Source organism: Jaculus jaculus, chromosome 3 (assembly GCF_020740685.1).
Source record: "Jaculus jaculus isolate mJacJac1 chromosome 3, mJacJac1.mat.Y.cur, whole genome shotgun sequence".
Taxonomy (NCBI): Eukaryota; Metazoa; Chordata; class Mammalia; order Rodentia; family Dipodidae; genus Jaculus; species Jaculus jaculus.
Window position 1 is genome coordinate 154,088,601 of NC_059104.1, and position 13,616 is coordinate 154,102,216.

Sequence of the window (13,616 nt, forward strand, 5' to 3'; positions counted from 1 at the left end):
GGTGGCAGGGGAAAATGATGGCACAGCAGAGGGTAGACATCACCCCCTGGCCAACATAAGGTGGACAATAGCAACAGGAAAATGTGCCAAACACTGACAAGGAGACACTGGGTATTACACCTATCAGCCTGCCCCCAACAATGCACCATCTCCAGGAGGTGTTAATTCCCAATCTCCATCAGCTGTGAACCTAGCATCCAGAACACCTAAGTTTACGGGGGACACCTGACTCAAGCCACCACACCCACCTTCCCCTTCACAACTCCACTCTCCATCATATCCCCTCCCTCTCTCCATTAGTCTCTTTTATTTTTATGCCATCATCTTTTCCACCTACTATGAGGATCTCACACAAGGTTTTTTTTAAAGAACACTGTGAGGGGCTGGAGAGATGGCTTAGCGATTAAGGTGCTTGCCTGCAAAGCCAAAGGATCTAAGCTCCATTCCCCATGTCAGCTATATGCACAAGGTGGCACATGCATCTAGAATTTGCTTGCAGCAGCTGGAGGCCCTAGTGCTCCCATTTTATATCTGTCCCCCCTCTCTCTCAAATAAATAAATAAAAATAATAATATTCTAAAGAGAACACTGTGAGTGTCACTGCACCCTCACTGTCCTGAGCCAGCGCACGGCATGTCCTCTGGCCTCATCTGCTCCTCTGATGTTTGCTGCTGGTCTCAGCGGGGAGAAAGGCATTGGCAGAGGCCTGTGCAATTGCTTTTTGTTCAGCCAAAAACAAGCAGACATTTTCAAGGACTCCCAGTAGAGGAAGGTAATTATAACAGCTGGATTGATCTTCCCATTTCCCACATCCTTAGTGATCTGCAGGTGGAGGTGGGGGAGATGAGTGAGCACTGGACAGACTCCTTTCGATCACTTGGAGTGACCATCATGTAGATGCAGCCCCCTCGTCTCTTTAGGTGCCTCTGAGTCTTCTCAACCTGCACATCACTGAGAACCTGAATAAAATATAACTAGACTCAATGACCCACCTACAGGGCAGCCCCTCTGAGGCTCGTCAGACTCCTGCTTGCCCTCTGTGTGGCCGGGACTGTAAGGTTTCCCCAATACCCACTTGCCTTCCCCTAGGTGTGAGCAGCCCAGTTCTTTCCACCTGGGCAAAATGCTCATTCATGACAGCAGGGGACCCAACCCAATATGGGGCAGCATGGTCTGCACGCTCTTCTTACCCATGAGGAATAAGAGGGGGGCTTTGCATCTCCATATTGTAGGAAGGCAGGACAGAAGGTGAAGATGGTCTAGAGTGTCCACTCTCATGCTGCGCTGTCCTCGCTGAGTGCTAGAGAGTAACTCAGCTCACTCGTTCAAGGTGTGTGTTGCCTGCAGCCCAGGGGCACCGGCCTGTGAAGACTACCATTGCGGCCTCTACCCTCACACCTCAGCCCTCACCCCAAGTGGCACACGTGCCTGCCTGGTAGGCCTTTTCAGCTTTGCCCCAGAGAATATACTGAGGTGACAGTCGGTGAAAGGAATCTGTCATTCACATGAACACATACACACACACTTAGTACAGTGATACGCATGAAGTAACCACTGTCTGATACACATCTAGCACATTATGCCCCAGGCTCAGGGGACATAACACATTGGATTTTCCAACCTGGGGTAGCATATAATAACCCTTAACCCCGGAGCTCCCACACCCTTGCTGGCGGCACTGACGGGCATCTTTTTGGAATGGCAGGTCAAGGAAACAGGCAGGTGCCATTCACATCACTGCCTTTCTGAGCGTAGAGGAATCTAAGAACTGGCGTGCAGAAGCCACAGCTCCTTCGGTCACAGATCAGTTCTCTGGCCAATCCAAGGCTCCCGAGGTCACAAGACAGCAGAGCTTGCAAACTGGAATTTTTGCCCTGCTTCTTGAAGTCACAAATGCAGGAGGTGGCAAAATAAGATGTCTGTGGAGAGCTGGAGGGATGGCTTAGCAGTTAAGGCATTTGCCTGCAAAAGCCAGAAGACCCAGGTTCAATTCTCCAAGACCCACACTAGCCACAGGGTGGCTCATGCACCTGGGGTTTGTTTGCAGTGGCTAGAGGCCCTGGCATGCCCATTCTCTCTCCCCCTCCCTCTTTTTCTTTGTTAAATAAATAAATAAATATAAATAAAATATTTAAAAAAAGATGTCTGTGGAGACCAGGCCAGCAGGTGGGACTGAGTGACCATGCACAGGGACTCTGAAAAGCAGAAACACGAGCAATCTGAAGGGGGTTCCAACTCAGCTTTTGCTGTGTGTTGCTATTCCAGGCTGCATCCCCCAACTGTCTTCCAAATGCAGAAATACTGTTTCATCTGAAATCTTAATGACCAACTCTTTCAAATACTAATGAACTCTGCAGCCCACGTATTGTATGCCTCCACTCAACCAACATGACAGCTGCCATCGTTGTGACCTGTGATGTCAGCAGATCAGTAAGATGTTGCCCAGGCAGGTTTTCCAATGGAGAGGGTGGGGAACAACGTTGCTTCAATCATCGTCTTCTGAGGGTCTGTAGTTCAGAGCGAAATCAGAGCTCTTTGGGTGGAAGAAAAGCCCGGTGAAGGCTTTGCTGGACTTCCTCTTCCTGCCCTGGGGTATCTAAACCCTGAGCTCCTTTGTAGAATGCTTCTCCATTAATTTCTTCCCTAGGCAGATGTGGTGTCCATGATCCCAGCACTCGGGAGGTGAAGGCAGGAGGAGAGTGGGTTTGAAGTCAGCCTGGGCTACTTAGTGATCAAGGCCAGCCTTAGCTGTGTAATAAGAGCCTGCCTATGTCCAAAAGCCAAGTGGGGGAGATGTAACTCCGTAGTAGAGTGATTCTATATCACACCCAAGACGCTTCTGGTCCCCCAGCACCAGTGGGGGTGGAGGGAGAAAACCCTTCTTGTCCTTATGGGAAACTCTCCCAGTGTGGGCCAGGAGTTTCTGCAGACTTCAGAGATGAGAACTTGGCACCACGTTTTTAGAGCACAGTAAAGGACCCTTTCGGTACAGAAAATCATTTCAGGCAGTCACTCCATACATGCCCAGGTGCAGTCCCCTTATCTCTTCTGATGCCACTGGGTCTTCTCAACCTGCCTGGTGTGTAATGGATAAATAGATTCAGAGACCCACACGGCCCAGCCAGCCCTTTTGAGCCTGCGTTTCCCCTCTCCTTCCTGTTCTGCCCGCCTCATCTGAATGATACTGGAATGAAAGTGGGGAGATGAACATGATGATGTTTGCAGTGGTGCAGCCAGTTAGAAGACAGGGCGTGCTCTCGTTTTGCCCATCAATGTCCTTTACTCATGGGACAAGAAGAACTTGACTTTGGCATTTCTGCATCTCTTTGCCAGATCTGCTCCAGACAGACTTCCTGGAGGAGGCCTAGCGTCATGAATTTCAGAACATACTGACCATCAGGACTCACAGCTTGGGATCTCAGTGTATGGCTGTGATGCATGGGCACCCGTCACTCTGCAGCCTGTTTGGTCCTGTCAGGTGGGGAGGGTATGAGCCAGACAAGCTGCTGTCCACCCTCTGCGTGGTCACTGAGTGCCCACTCAGCACCAGAACAGAGATGAGGAAGTGAGGGCTCCCTGCCCCCAGAGCTGCCAGAGCCTTTTGCACATTGGAGAAGTGCAACTGGAGGTCACAGGAAACCCAGAAGTAGCATCCCCTTCAGAGAACTGGACACTTCCTCCTGTCTTACTGAACAGGCAGCCCTATAAAGCAGTAATCGTAAATCTGTTCTGAAGGGGAAAACTAAAACAAAAGAAAAGGAAACCTCCAAAGGGCGTCCCCAGTTCAGGTCAGAGGATGTGACATTTGAATTTGGCCTTGAAAGATTTGCTGGGTTCTTTAATAAGAAAGGAGCAAGGCGTAAAAGTAGGAAAGCCTGGCTGGGCATGATGGAGCACACCTTTAATCCCAGTGCTAGGGAGGCAGAGGTAGGAGGATCGCCAAGAGTTCGAGGCCACCCTGAGACTCCGTAGTGAATTCCAGGTCAGCCTGAGCCAGAGTGAGACACTACCTCGGAAAACAAAACAAAACAAAAAAGTAGGAAAGCCTGGGCTGGAGAGAGGGCTTAGTGTTTAAGGCGCTTGCCTGCAAGCCTAAGAACCCAGGTTCGATTCTCCAGGTCCCATGTAAGCCAGATGCACATGGTGGTGCATGCATCTGGAGTTCATTTGCAGTGGTTGGAGACTCTGGCACACCAATTCTCTTTCCCTTTCTCTCTCTCTCTCTCTCTCTCTCTCTCTCCCTCTCTCTCTCTCTCTCTGCCTTTCCTCTCTGTCTCAAATAAAAAAAAATAAAGTGGGAAAGCCAATATTGTGCGTAAGAAGTTAGGGAGTGGAGAATAACAAGCATCAGAGGAGAATCAGGAGCAGAAGAGAGGAGAAGCAGGTCTCTCCTCCCTCAGGGTATGGAAAATTGGCATGTCTCCCACTGCCTCCTCCCTCCAAAGCCCACTTGCTCTCCCAGAGTGGGGAAAACCCTTAGTGGAGAGCCTCCGCCAACGACACCTGCGTAAGGTTCCTCTTGTCTTGACGCTGGGGAGGGTCCAAGGCTAGTGGTCACACCAGCTTCCACATAGGCCTATCCAGCCTCAGCTCCATGTCCTAACTGTCATTGGCTGGTACTGTCCCACCAGAGAGACCGCCTGGCTCTCCTGACTCAGCGCCTCTCACAAGGCCTAGAAGGTTCCGCTGTGCAGAACACAAAACACAACGTGAGGAGCTCACAGCCAGATGCAGGCTTCCTGGAGCAGCAGCTGCGTTACCCTTTGTGCTGCCTGGGGTCCTGCGGTATGATGGGGGTTCCCAGCAGGCTACTTTGATGCCTGGTAAAGCAGGATGGACAACAAGAGAAGCCAAGCTTGGCCTGGGAAAGTTCTAGCCGCGTTCCGCAACCCCCCACTCCCGAAACCCAGGTGACTGCACTGAGAGTCACATACTTGCCTTATTATCTGAAAATGACATTCCTTATTATCGGCTGCACCATGCCTTTATTCATCGGATTTATTTTTAAGTGGCATTTGCTATCGGCTTTTATATCCTGTGCAAAGTGTCTTCAATAAACAGATGTATCTTCAAGAGTTCTTATCAGTGAGTCAGCGAGACAAATTAGCTGCGAAGATCTTGCTCTCCTTAACAGGATGTCTAGAAAATTCTCAGGACTTCCAGAAGGGAGACTCTAAATTTACACTATGACTTGAAACTGATTCTGTTGCTGAGAGCAAGGGGGCAGGGGAACCAGAAACAATGAGATGAGTGTGCAAATGAATAAGTAGTGCACACTTGCAGATCAGTTTAATATGACCCCATCAAGGATGTCTGGCAGAACAGGAAAAGTGAGAGAGTGGCAGAGAGATGAGAGACAGAGAGAGAGAGAGAAAACTTAGTCTTACCTGGAGATGAAGGACAGGGTCACATGCAGGTTTTTGTTGTTGTTGTTGTTGTTGTTTGTTTGCTTGTTTTTCGGGTTTTTGAGGTAGGGTTTCACTCTAGTCCAGTTTGACCCGGAGTTCACTGTGTAGTCTCAAGGTGGCCTTGAACTCACAGTAAACCTCCCAAGTGCTGGAATTAAAGACTTGAACCATCATGTCTGGCTAAACTTTATTTACTTATTTTTTGGTTTACATGCAGGTTTTAAGTACCTGAAGTTTATGCCATTTGGGAGTCTCTTTGTAATAACATGGTAAAAATCATGAAAAACTATGTGCAAACATATAGAATGAGGAAAGTTGCAGCAAATTACAAATAATAAAGACAATTTTTAAATTTTTATCTATTTTATGAGACAAAGAGGGAGAGAGAGAGGAAGAGAGAATGGGCACACCAGGGCCTCTAGCCACTGAAAATAAATTTTAGATGCATGCATCATCTTGTGCATCTGGCTTTATGTGGGTACTGGAAAATCAAATCAGGGTCCTTAGGGTATCCAGGCAAGCACCTTAACTGCAGAGCCATCATGACTCCTGTCCCAAGACTTTTTTTTTTTTTTTTTTAATTACAAGAGATAAGAATGCCATACAGCTCACAAAATCTTAAAAAAATAGGGTTGGATTAAGGCATTTGCCTGCAAAGCCGAAGGACCCAGGTTTGATTCCCTGACGCCCATGTAAGCCAGATGTACGAGGTGTCCCATGTATATAAAGTTCTTTTGCAGTGGCTGGAGGCCCTGGAACACCCATTCTCTCTCTTTCTCTTTCTCTCTGTCCCTCTTTCTCTTTCTGTCTCAAATAAATAAATAAATAAGGGCTGGAGAGATGGCTTAGCAGCTAAGATGCTTGCTTGCAGAACCAAAAGACCCAAGTTCGATTCCCCAAGACCCATGTAAGCCAGATGCACAAGGTGGTACATGAATCTGGAGTTCATTTGCAGTGGCTGGAGGCCCTGGCATATTCACTCATTCTCTCTCTTCCTCTTTCTCTCAAATAAATAAATAAAAATAAAATAGTAAAATAATAAGTTTTAACTCATATGGTTTAAAAAGTTAAAAAAAATTAACATTTTTTTTCTTTTTTTTTTTTTTCTTTTTGTTTTTGTTTTTTCAAGGTAGGGTCTCACTCTAGCTCAGGCTGACCTGGAATTCACTATGTAGTCACAGGGTGGCCTCAAACTCACAGTGATCCTCCTGCCTCTGCCTCCCAAGTGCCTGGATTAAAGGCATGCGCCACCACGTCCGGCTAACATTCTTTCTTGTTAAAGTTAAATGCTTGATCTACTTCCATGATATATGTACATTTGGGGGCTGATCTTTAATGTTCTCTTCATATTTCAGTTACTTTTATATCACCATTTCTACAGAAAACACAAATACTGTCAGTCTTCTTACATGAATGATTAGACTTCGTTAGTTTAGCTCAGAAAAAAAAAATTAGCTTCATAACCCCTTACCAATAAAGTCATGGAATGTCTGGGAGGAACTCCTGTCAACATTCTTTCATATATGGACTGTTAAGATTTCTAGACATTTCCAATTTTCTCAGCTACAGTGAATCCTAATTACTCTGCATTGATGGCACTCGTTAGTGAATTGTCTTTTGTGTCCACACTACAATGGACTAGGCTATGTTACCTCTTGTCTTCCTGGGTATTGGTATTACGTGTCAAACCACCATATAAGACCCTCACACATGATTGAGCCACTTGGGGTCAAGGGAAGAGAGTGTTCAGGAAGTGAAGGGTCCGTGGGGGGTGTTTCTGCATGCCCTAGGTGGGTGGGTGGCTTACGTGGGGGCCGGTGCTGCATGGAAAACAGCGCCAACTCCCGACAAGTCTCTAAGAACAGACTAGCCTGCTTTTCATTAGGGAATCAAGGCCTGTCAATAAGTTGCCGAGCGTGTCACAGCAAATAGGCTGTATTCCTAAAACTGTTAGCAAAGAGTCAGAAAAGCCAGGACTTGGATCTTTCCTCTCATTGCTCAGCCCGTGCAATCTTGCTGCATGTGACCTCACTATGCAAAGTTACCCTGGGCTAAGTAACTACATGCCACTATGCAAACAAAATGTAGCCCTGACTCCGTTTCTCCATGGCTAAAGATACTGCAGATTCCTGAGGACCCGCAGACTGTAGGGGAAGCGAGCTAGGCAGGGAACTAGGGCAGGAGACTATTGTTTTCATCAGTGGTGGCCTTTATAGCTAATTTTTTGCTGAAATAGGGGACCTTGTGAACCTGCTGTTAATGTGTGTGCCTCGCAGGGTCTTCAAAGAAGCTCTGCAGCTTCAGCCTCACTAGCCTCAGTCATGCACCCCTGCAGAGGGACCCAGAGGTCAAGGAAGGTTTCTGGAGGAGAGGATAATGGAGACAACGCCTAGAGACTGCTTGGTCGTGAAGGATGGCGCAGGGGCTGATGGGAGCTAGGAAACCTTGTATTTAGGGACATTGGGGCAGGGCAGCAGCCTGTAGTGGAATTCACATTTGAGAGGAGATGGAAGACTCAGATGGGGCTAGGTCTAAGCCTTGAGTGACTGACCAGAAGGCTAGGCTTGACTTGTAAAGCGAGCTTGGATATTTCTTTCTTTTTACTTACTTGTATGTATGTATGTGGTTTGTGTGTGTTTGCGTGTGTTAATACAGATGTGTACATGCTATAGCACACATGTGGGGGTCAGAAGACAACCTCAAATGTCAGTGTCCCCTTCCATCTTGTTTAGTGGGGGCCGGTCTTGTTCATGGCTGTGTTTGCCAGGCTAGCTGGCCTGCAAGCTTCAGGAGTCTTCCATCTCCATCTACCTTCTTGTCATAGGCATGCTGGGATTGCAGATGTTCACACACAACGTATCTAGCTTTCTGTCCATTCTGGGGATCCAAACTTGGGTTGCTAAGTTTCTGCAGCAAGCACTTTACCCACGGAGCCATCTCGAGAGTCCCACTGAGGACATCGCATCTGGCAGTAGGCATAAGGTGGAGAAGTGGGCAGTGGGGCACCACGACGGGGGGGTGGTCCTGGAGAGAGCACTCCGGGCTTAGGGGAGAGCTGGGACAGAAGATCCGAACGGGAAAGCTCTATAAGGTACAGAGCAGGGCTGGGAGGTGGAAGGAAGGAGAGAGAAAGTGAGAGGTGGAGGAAGATCACTGGCTTCTCAGGATGCCAACCACGGAGCTCGGAAGTCGCGTGTGGTCACACAGATGTAGGAAACACGGCTGTCCAGCAGTGCCCCTGCAGTTCTCAAAGCTCTAGCCGGCATCAGAACACGTTTCCACAAAGGGACAGAAAGGAAACACTTCAGAGCTTGGGGACCATAGACTCTTTTTTTTTTAAAAATTATTATTTATTTATTTATTTATTTGAGAGCGACAGACACAGAGAGAAAGACAGATAGAGGGAGAGAGAGAGAATGGGCGCGCCAGGGCTTCCAGCCTCTGCAAACGAACTCCAGACGCGTGCGCCCCCTTGTGCATCTGGCTAACGTGGGACCTGGGGAAACGAGCCTCGAACCGGGGTCCTTAGGCTTCACAGGCAAGCGCTTAACCGCTAAGCCATCTCTCCAGCCCCCATAGACTCTTTCACAGCTACTCTGCTTGGTCGTCATAACAGCCACCACAGACGCTTAATGGGGTGGGGTATGGACGTGCCGCATCACCTATGGACATAGAAATCAAATTTCGCGAGACTTGCATGTGCCATGACCTTGATCTGTTCATTCTTTCCAAACATTTTAAAACATAGAAACTGTTCTTACTTCCTGCACTACAAACCAGGTTTGGTTGTGGCCTACAGCTTGCGAGCCCTGCCTGCCATGTTCCCATGCTGTGGGAATCCCAAGGGCAGAGGTGGGGATTGTCAGGGGAGGCTCCCTACTCTCTGGAGGAGCCCTCGGGGTGCTCTGTACCCCATCCCATGCAGCATAGCCTTGTGGGAAGTGTTGCACTGACAACCTGAACCTACAGAGTTCTGGGCAGCTCCCATGGAAAGGTGGACCGTCATGTTCCGATGGTCCTGATGGGCATCAGCTCCACTCCGTCCTCCACAAGTAGTTATTATGTTACCATTTTGCAAAGGAACAAGCCAAGGTTAAAAGGAAGAAGGGATGGGGTCCAGGATGAGGAGATCCCCACACAGGCCTGTTGAGAGGAAGGGAGGCAACATCATGTCTCATGCCGTGATGGTAAGGCAGTGGAAAGGGAACCTGATGTTGGCCACAAAGTGAGGAGTTAGTGGAGCCGGGAAAACATCTGGGAACACCCCATGGAGGACATTCAACTGATAACGCTGTCTCTCAGGAGAAGGGTCATGCTGAAAATGGAAACTGGGGCTTGATTTCCCCTGCAGCTTTCCGCTGTCTTGTTAGGACACGCCCAGTATGCCTACTGTCAACCAAGCTCACAAGTAGGTTATGCAGATGAGGGCAATTTAGGGCGAGTGCCATGTGAGATGCCAAGCCAAGGAGGCCAACATCCTGGCCAGTACTCCACCGGGGGATTGGGTGTACCCTGGCCTTTGACTCTGGGATATGCCTCTCCTGTATCCCACCCACAGCGGGCCTGAAGTAACACGTCACACGCTGGGGAAATATCAACTTGTGCCGTAGGTTTCCTGGGCTCAGGATCTCCTAAGTCCCTGCTGGCACCCACAGGGTGAATAATGCAGAGCACCCACCCATGCACAGTTGCCCCATCCACTGACCCAGGCTGGCAGAGGTGCCTTGTGCATCTTCCCTAGCCAGTGACTGTGAAAGCCTTCTCCTTCCTCCTCCTGGGCGCTCTGCAAGGAGCAGCTAAGAACAAAGCAGAGCCCAGCTGCAGAGCAGAGAGAGGGCATGCAGTCTGCCCAAGCCGCCTGGCCATCAAGGGACAGAGTCATTACTCAAGCCCTGGGAAGGGCCACCCAGTCTACAGTTCTGTGCCTCTGTGAAGAAGGGTATGGCTAAGGAGTAGAAAACAGAACTGGGCAGGTGTGTGTTCAGAACCAGCTATGCAGAGTTGCCCTGTGGAATGCTGGAGAGCAGCCTTTTCTGTGTAACTGTGGCATGGGGACATTTTGACACGAGTGATTTTACAACATATCAAAGATGGGTTTTATTTCGCTGCATTGTCCATTAGCAGAGGCCTTCTCACTCTGTGGCCTGATTTTTCACCCATCCCTGATCCCAGTCACCACACTGACAGCATATTGCTTGAATTAAACAGTGATTTGTTTTCCAAGTTTTATTCTAATACCGCTGGTCTCGGGGGAGCAGTCTCCTAAATGTCAGCCTTCCATTTTCCCAAAGCATCCCCACAGGAGGCATACGAAGCGCCACAGTGTACTTTCTTCCCTGGCTTCTACATATGAAGACCTGGTCCTTCAGGACACCCCGCCTGCTGCTGGGAATGAGCCACTAGGTGACCATCCCAAGGTCACTCAGGTCCCCCCAGCAGACCCCTCTGCTCATAGGGACTGAGAAGGGAGGCAACAAGCTATGCTGGTTACCTTACTCCTGGCCTCTCAGGAGCCATGGGTGAGCTCTGTGGGTTTCTGAGGGTCCCACCGCCCAGCCTGGGGGTGGACTTGTCTGTTTTGTCAAATATCCCTGCAGATGCAGTGAATCCTGCAACTCAGTCACGCACTGCCTCTGCGGTTGCTGCCTTTGAGGGACCATTAATTTCAGGGAGATTAATCATTCTCTGAGACAGCCAAGCCAGGAGCTTGCCACTCCCCATGGTTCTCATGAATCCCCAGCAGTGAGCTGAGACCCTGCGTCCTGGGACGTGTCTGGGAGGGTCTGTGCACCCTGCTGTCAGGGTTTGATTTCTGGTTTCCTTCACAAAGTGCTCTGGGGTTTGAACTGTGCTGGTGGGGGTGGGACATCACTGCAAAAGCACAGACACTTGGACATCCCCGGCTACCTTACGAGAGAGATTCCCCGCTGGTGCCTCGAGCGGATAGGCAATCTGCTTTCGGCGTGCAGGACAAGGCAGGAGAGGCCCAGCAAGCTTTGTGCCTGAGATGCTTGTGAGGCCTGAAGATCTCTGATGAAGGGGTAGCTGAGCACGAGCTGCTAAGCCACATAGCCACGGCGTCACAGCCATGTCATTTGACTCAAATTCATGGTTTGGAAAAGAAAGAGGATTACATTCTTTTTTTTTTTTTTTTAAATGAGGGCTGGAGAGATGGCTTAGTGATTAAGGCACTTGCGTGTGAAGCACAAGGACTCAGGTTCGATTCTCCAGGTCCCACATAAGCCAGATGCACAAGGTGGTGCATGCGTCTGGTGTTCATTTGCAGTGGCTGGAGGCCCTGGTGTGCCCATTCTCTCCCCCACCCCTTTCCCTCTCTCTGTCTCAAATAAATAAATTTAAAGAAAATGAGCTGGGAAGATGGATCAGTGGGTAAAGTTCTTGCCATGAAAACAAGATGTCCCATCCTCCAAGCTGTGATGACACTTCACTCTTGGTGATGGCCTCCCCATAGTACAGTAACCAGCTCTCCTCTCACAAGGGAACATCCCACAGCCATGAAGGGCTTGAGTTCTGATCCCCAGTACCTGTGTAAAAATTGAATGTGGTGGCATGTACCTGTGATCCAAGTTCTGGGGAAGGAGGATCCCTGGGGCTTGCTAGATAGCGAGTTTAGTCAAATTGGTAAACTCCCCTGTGTACCGTGAGACTCTCTCTCAAAGGATAAGGTGGATAGGCCTGCTAAAGTTGCTCAGTGGTTAAAAATAAGGTGGAGAGCAACTGAGGAATTACCCAGTATTGACCCCTGACCTCCACATGCAGACGCATATACATGCATGTGAACTTGCATGCATGTGTGCTCATACACATGTACACATGCCCACCACACACATATACACAAACAAAATAGGCATCAAAGCCAGGCACAGTGGTTCACACCTGTCATTCCCAGCACTTGGGACATGGAGGCAGGAAGATTTTAAGTTTGAGGCCAACCTGGGCTTCATCATGAGACTCTGTTTCTAAAAGGAATTAAAATCTATTTGACAGGCTTTAGCAATGTACATAAATATTAAATAATCACACAAAGGCAGCAGATAAAATGTCAGTTAGATTATAAATGTAAGTCCAGTTTTCACTAAAGTAATTTAAAATATTTGGAGACATTCAAACACATGAGACTTTGTAAGCAACTTCTCAGAGACTCAAAAGGGAAGGAGACCCAAAAGCCAGGGCTTTCTCTATGGTCCACAGTGACCTCTGCTCACCCCCCCCCCTCCTTTGCATCCCCTTTCTCCCCTGCCTGGCCCGTGGCCCACCATCTCTCCTCCATGGCCTTCAGCACTTTCCATGATAAGATCCCAGCCCATTTCTGCAGCCACACCCACACCACCACCATCTCATCATTCTCATCAAAACAGTGGCCAGTGCTGATCATCATGACTCTAGCCCACCCTGGCCCCAGAAGCTGCACACAACCCAGGTACCTGGGACTCAGATGCCTTTGTAAACCCACATATCTTGATAACCATGACAACCCCTCCATTTGTGCTTAAATGACACCGCGGATGGAAATCCTCTTCCGACATAAATTATGCACAAACAGCAGCAGTTGCTGTTCTCAGTGTACACAGACCTTTCCCTTGTAAGACAGGAAATAGTTTTACAAAAGGTAATGTGCTCTTTCTCCCTCCAGGCAACATGACATTGAGCCCAGGCCTTGCAGGGAGGTGATGGGCACGGTACAGGAGGCGTGCAGAAAGGCCACAGGGCTAGTCAGTGACTGACATCCAACCAAACTACCACAGTGCATAGCAAGAGCAGCCTTATAGCCAGGCTTCCTTCCTGGAATCAGTCTTTGAAACTCCCTTATTTAGTTAGCATAGCTCAAACCAGCTTACAGGAATTGACTCATAAATCACTCCCATGGTGTCCACCATGTCTGTGCCCTTGATGAGGTGCCTGCATTTACAAAGGAGAAGTTGACACACAGGAGGCTAAATGACACGGGCAGAGCAAACACGGCAGAGGGAGCGGTGGAGGGAGAGACCAGAGGACTGGCTCCCAGCTTCTCTTCTTGTTTAGTCGGGGAGGGCGCAATGTGCAGGAGAGACATTGAGAAAGCTCAGAATTCTGGGGCAGGGGTGGTCCTGTGCCATTGGGACTGATGTAAGGCCATCTTGGAGAATGCCCTGGAGCCGGGAAGATGCACAGAAGTAGTAGTCACACTCCAGAACAGACCAGATACCA

The 13,616-nt window shown here is 49.0% G+C and overlaps 1 protein-coding gene across 2 annotated transcripts in view; it reads left to right on the forward strand.

Moving 5' to 3' along the window:
• The window catches only part of Ctxnd1 (cortexin domain containing 1), a 59,773-nt gene that overhangs the window by 9,413 nt on the left and 36,744 nt on the right, over positions 1-13,616 (forward strand). The gene's annotated exons all lie outside the window — the stretch shown is intronic.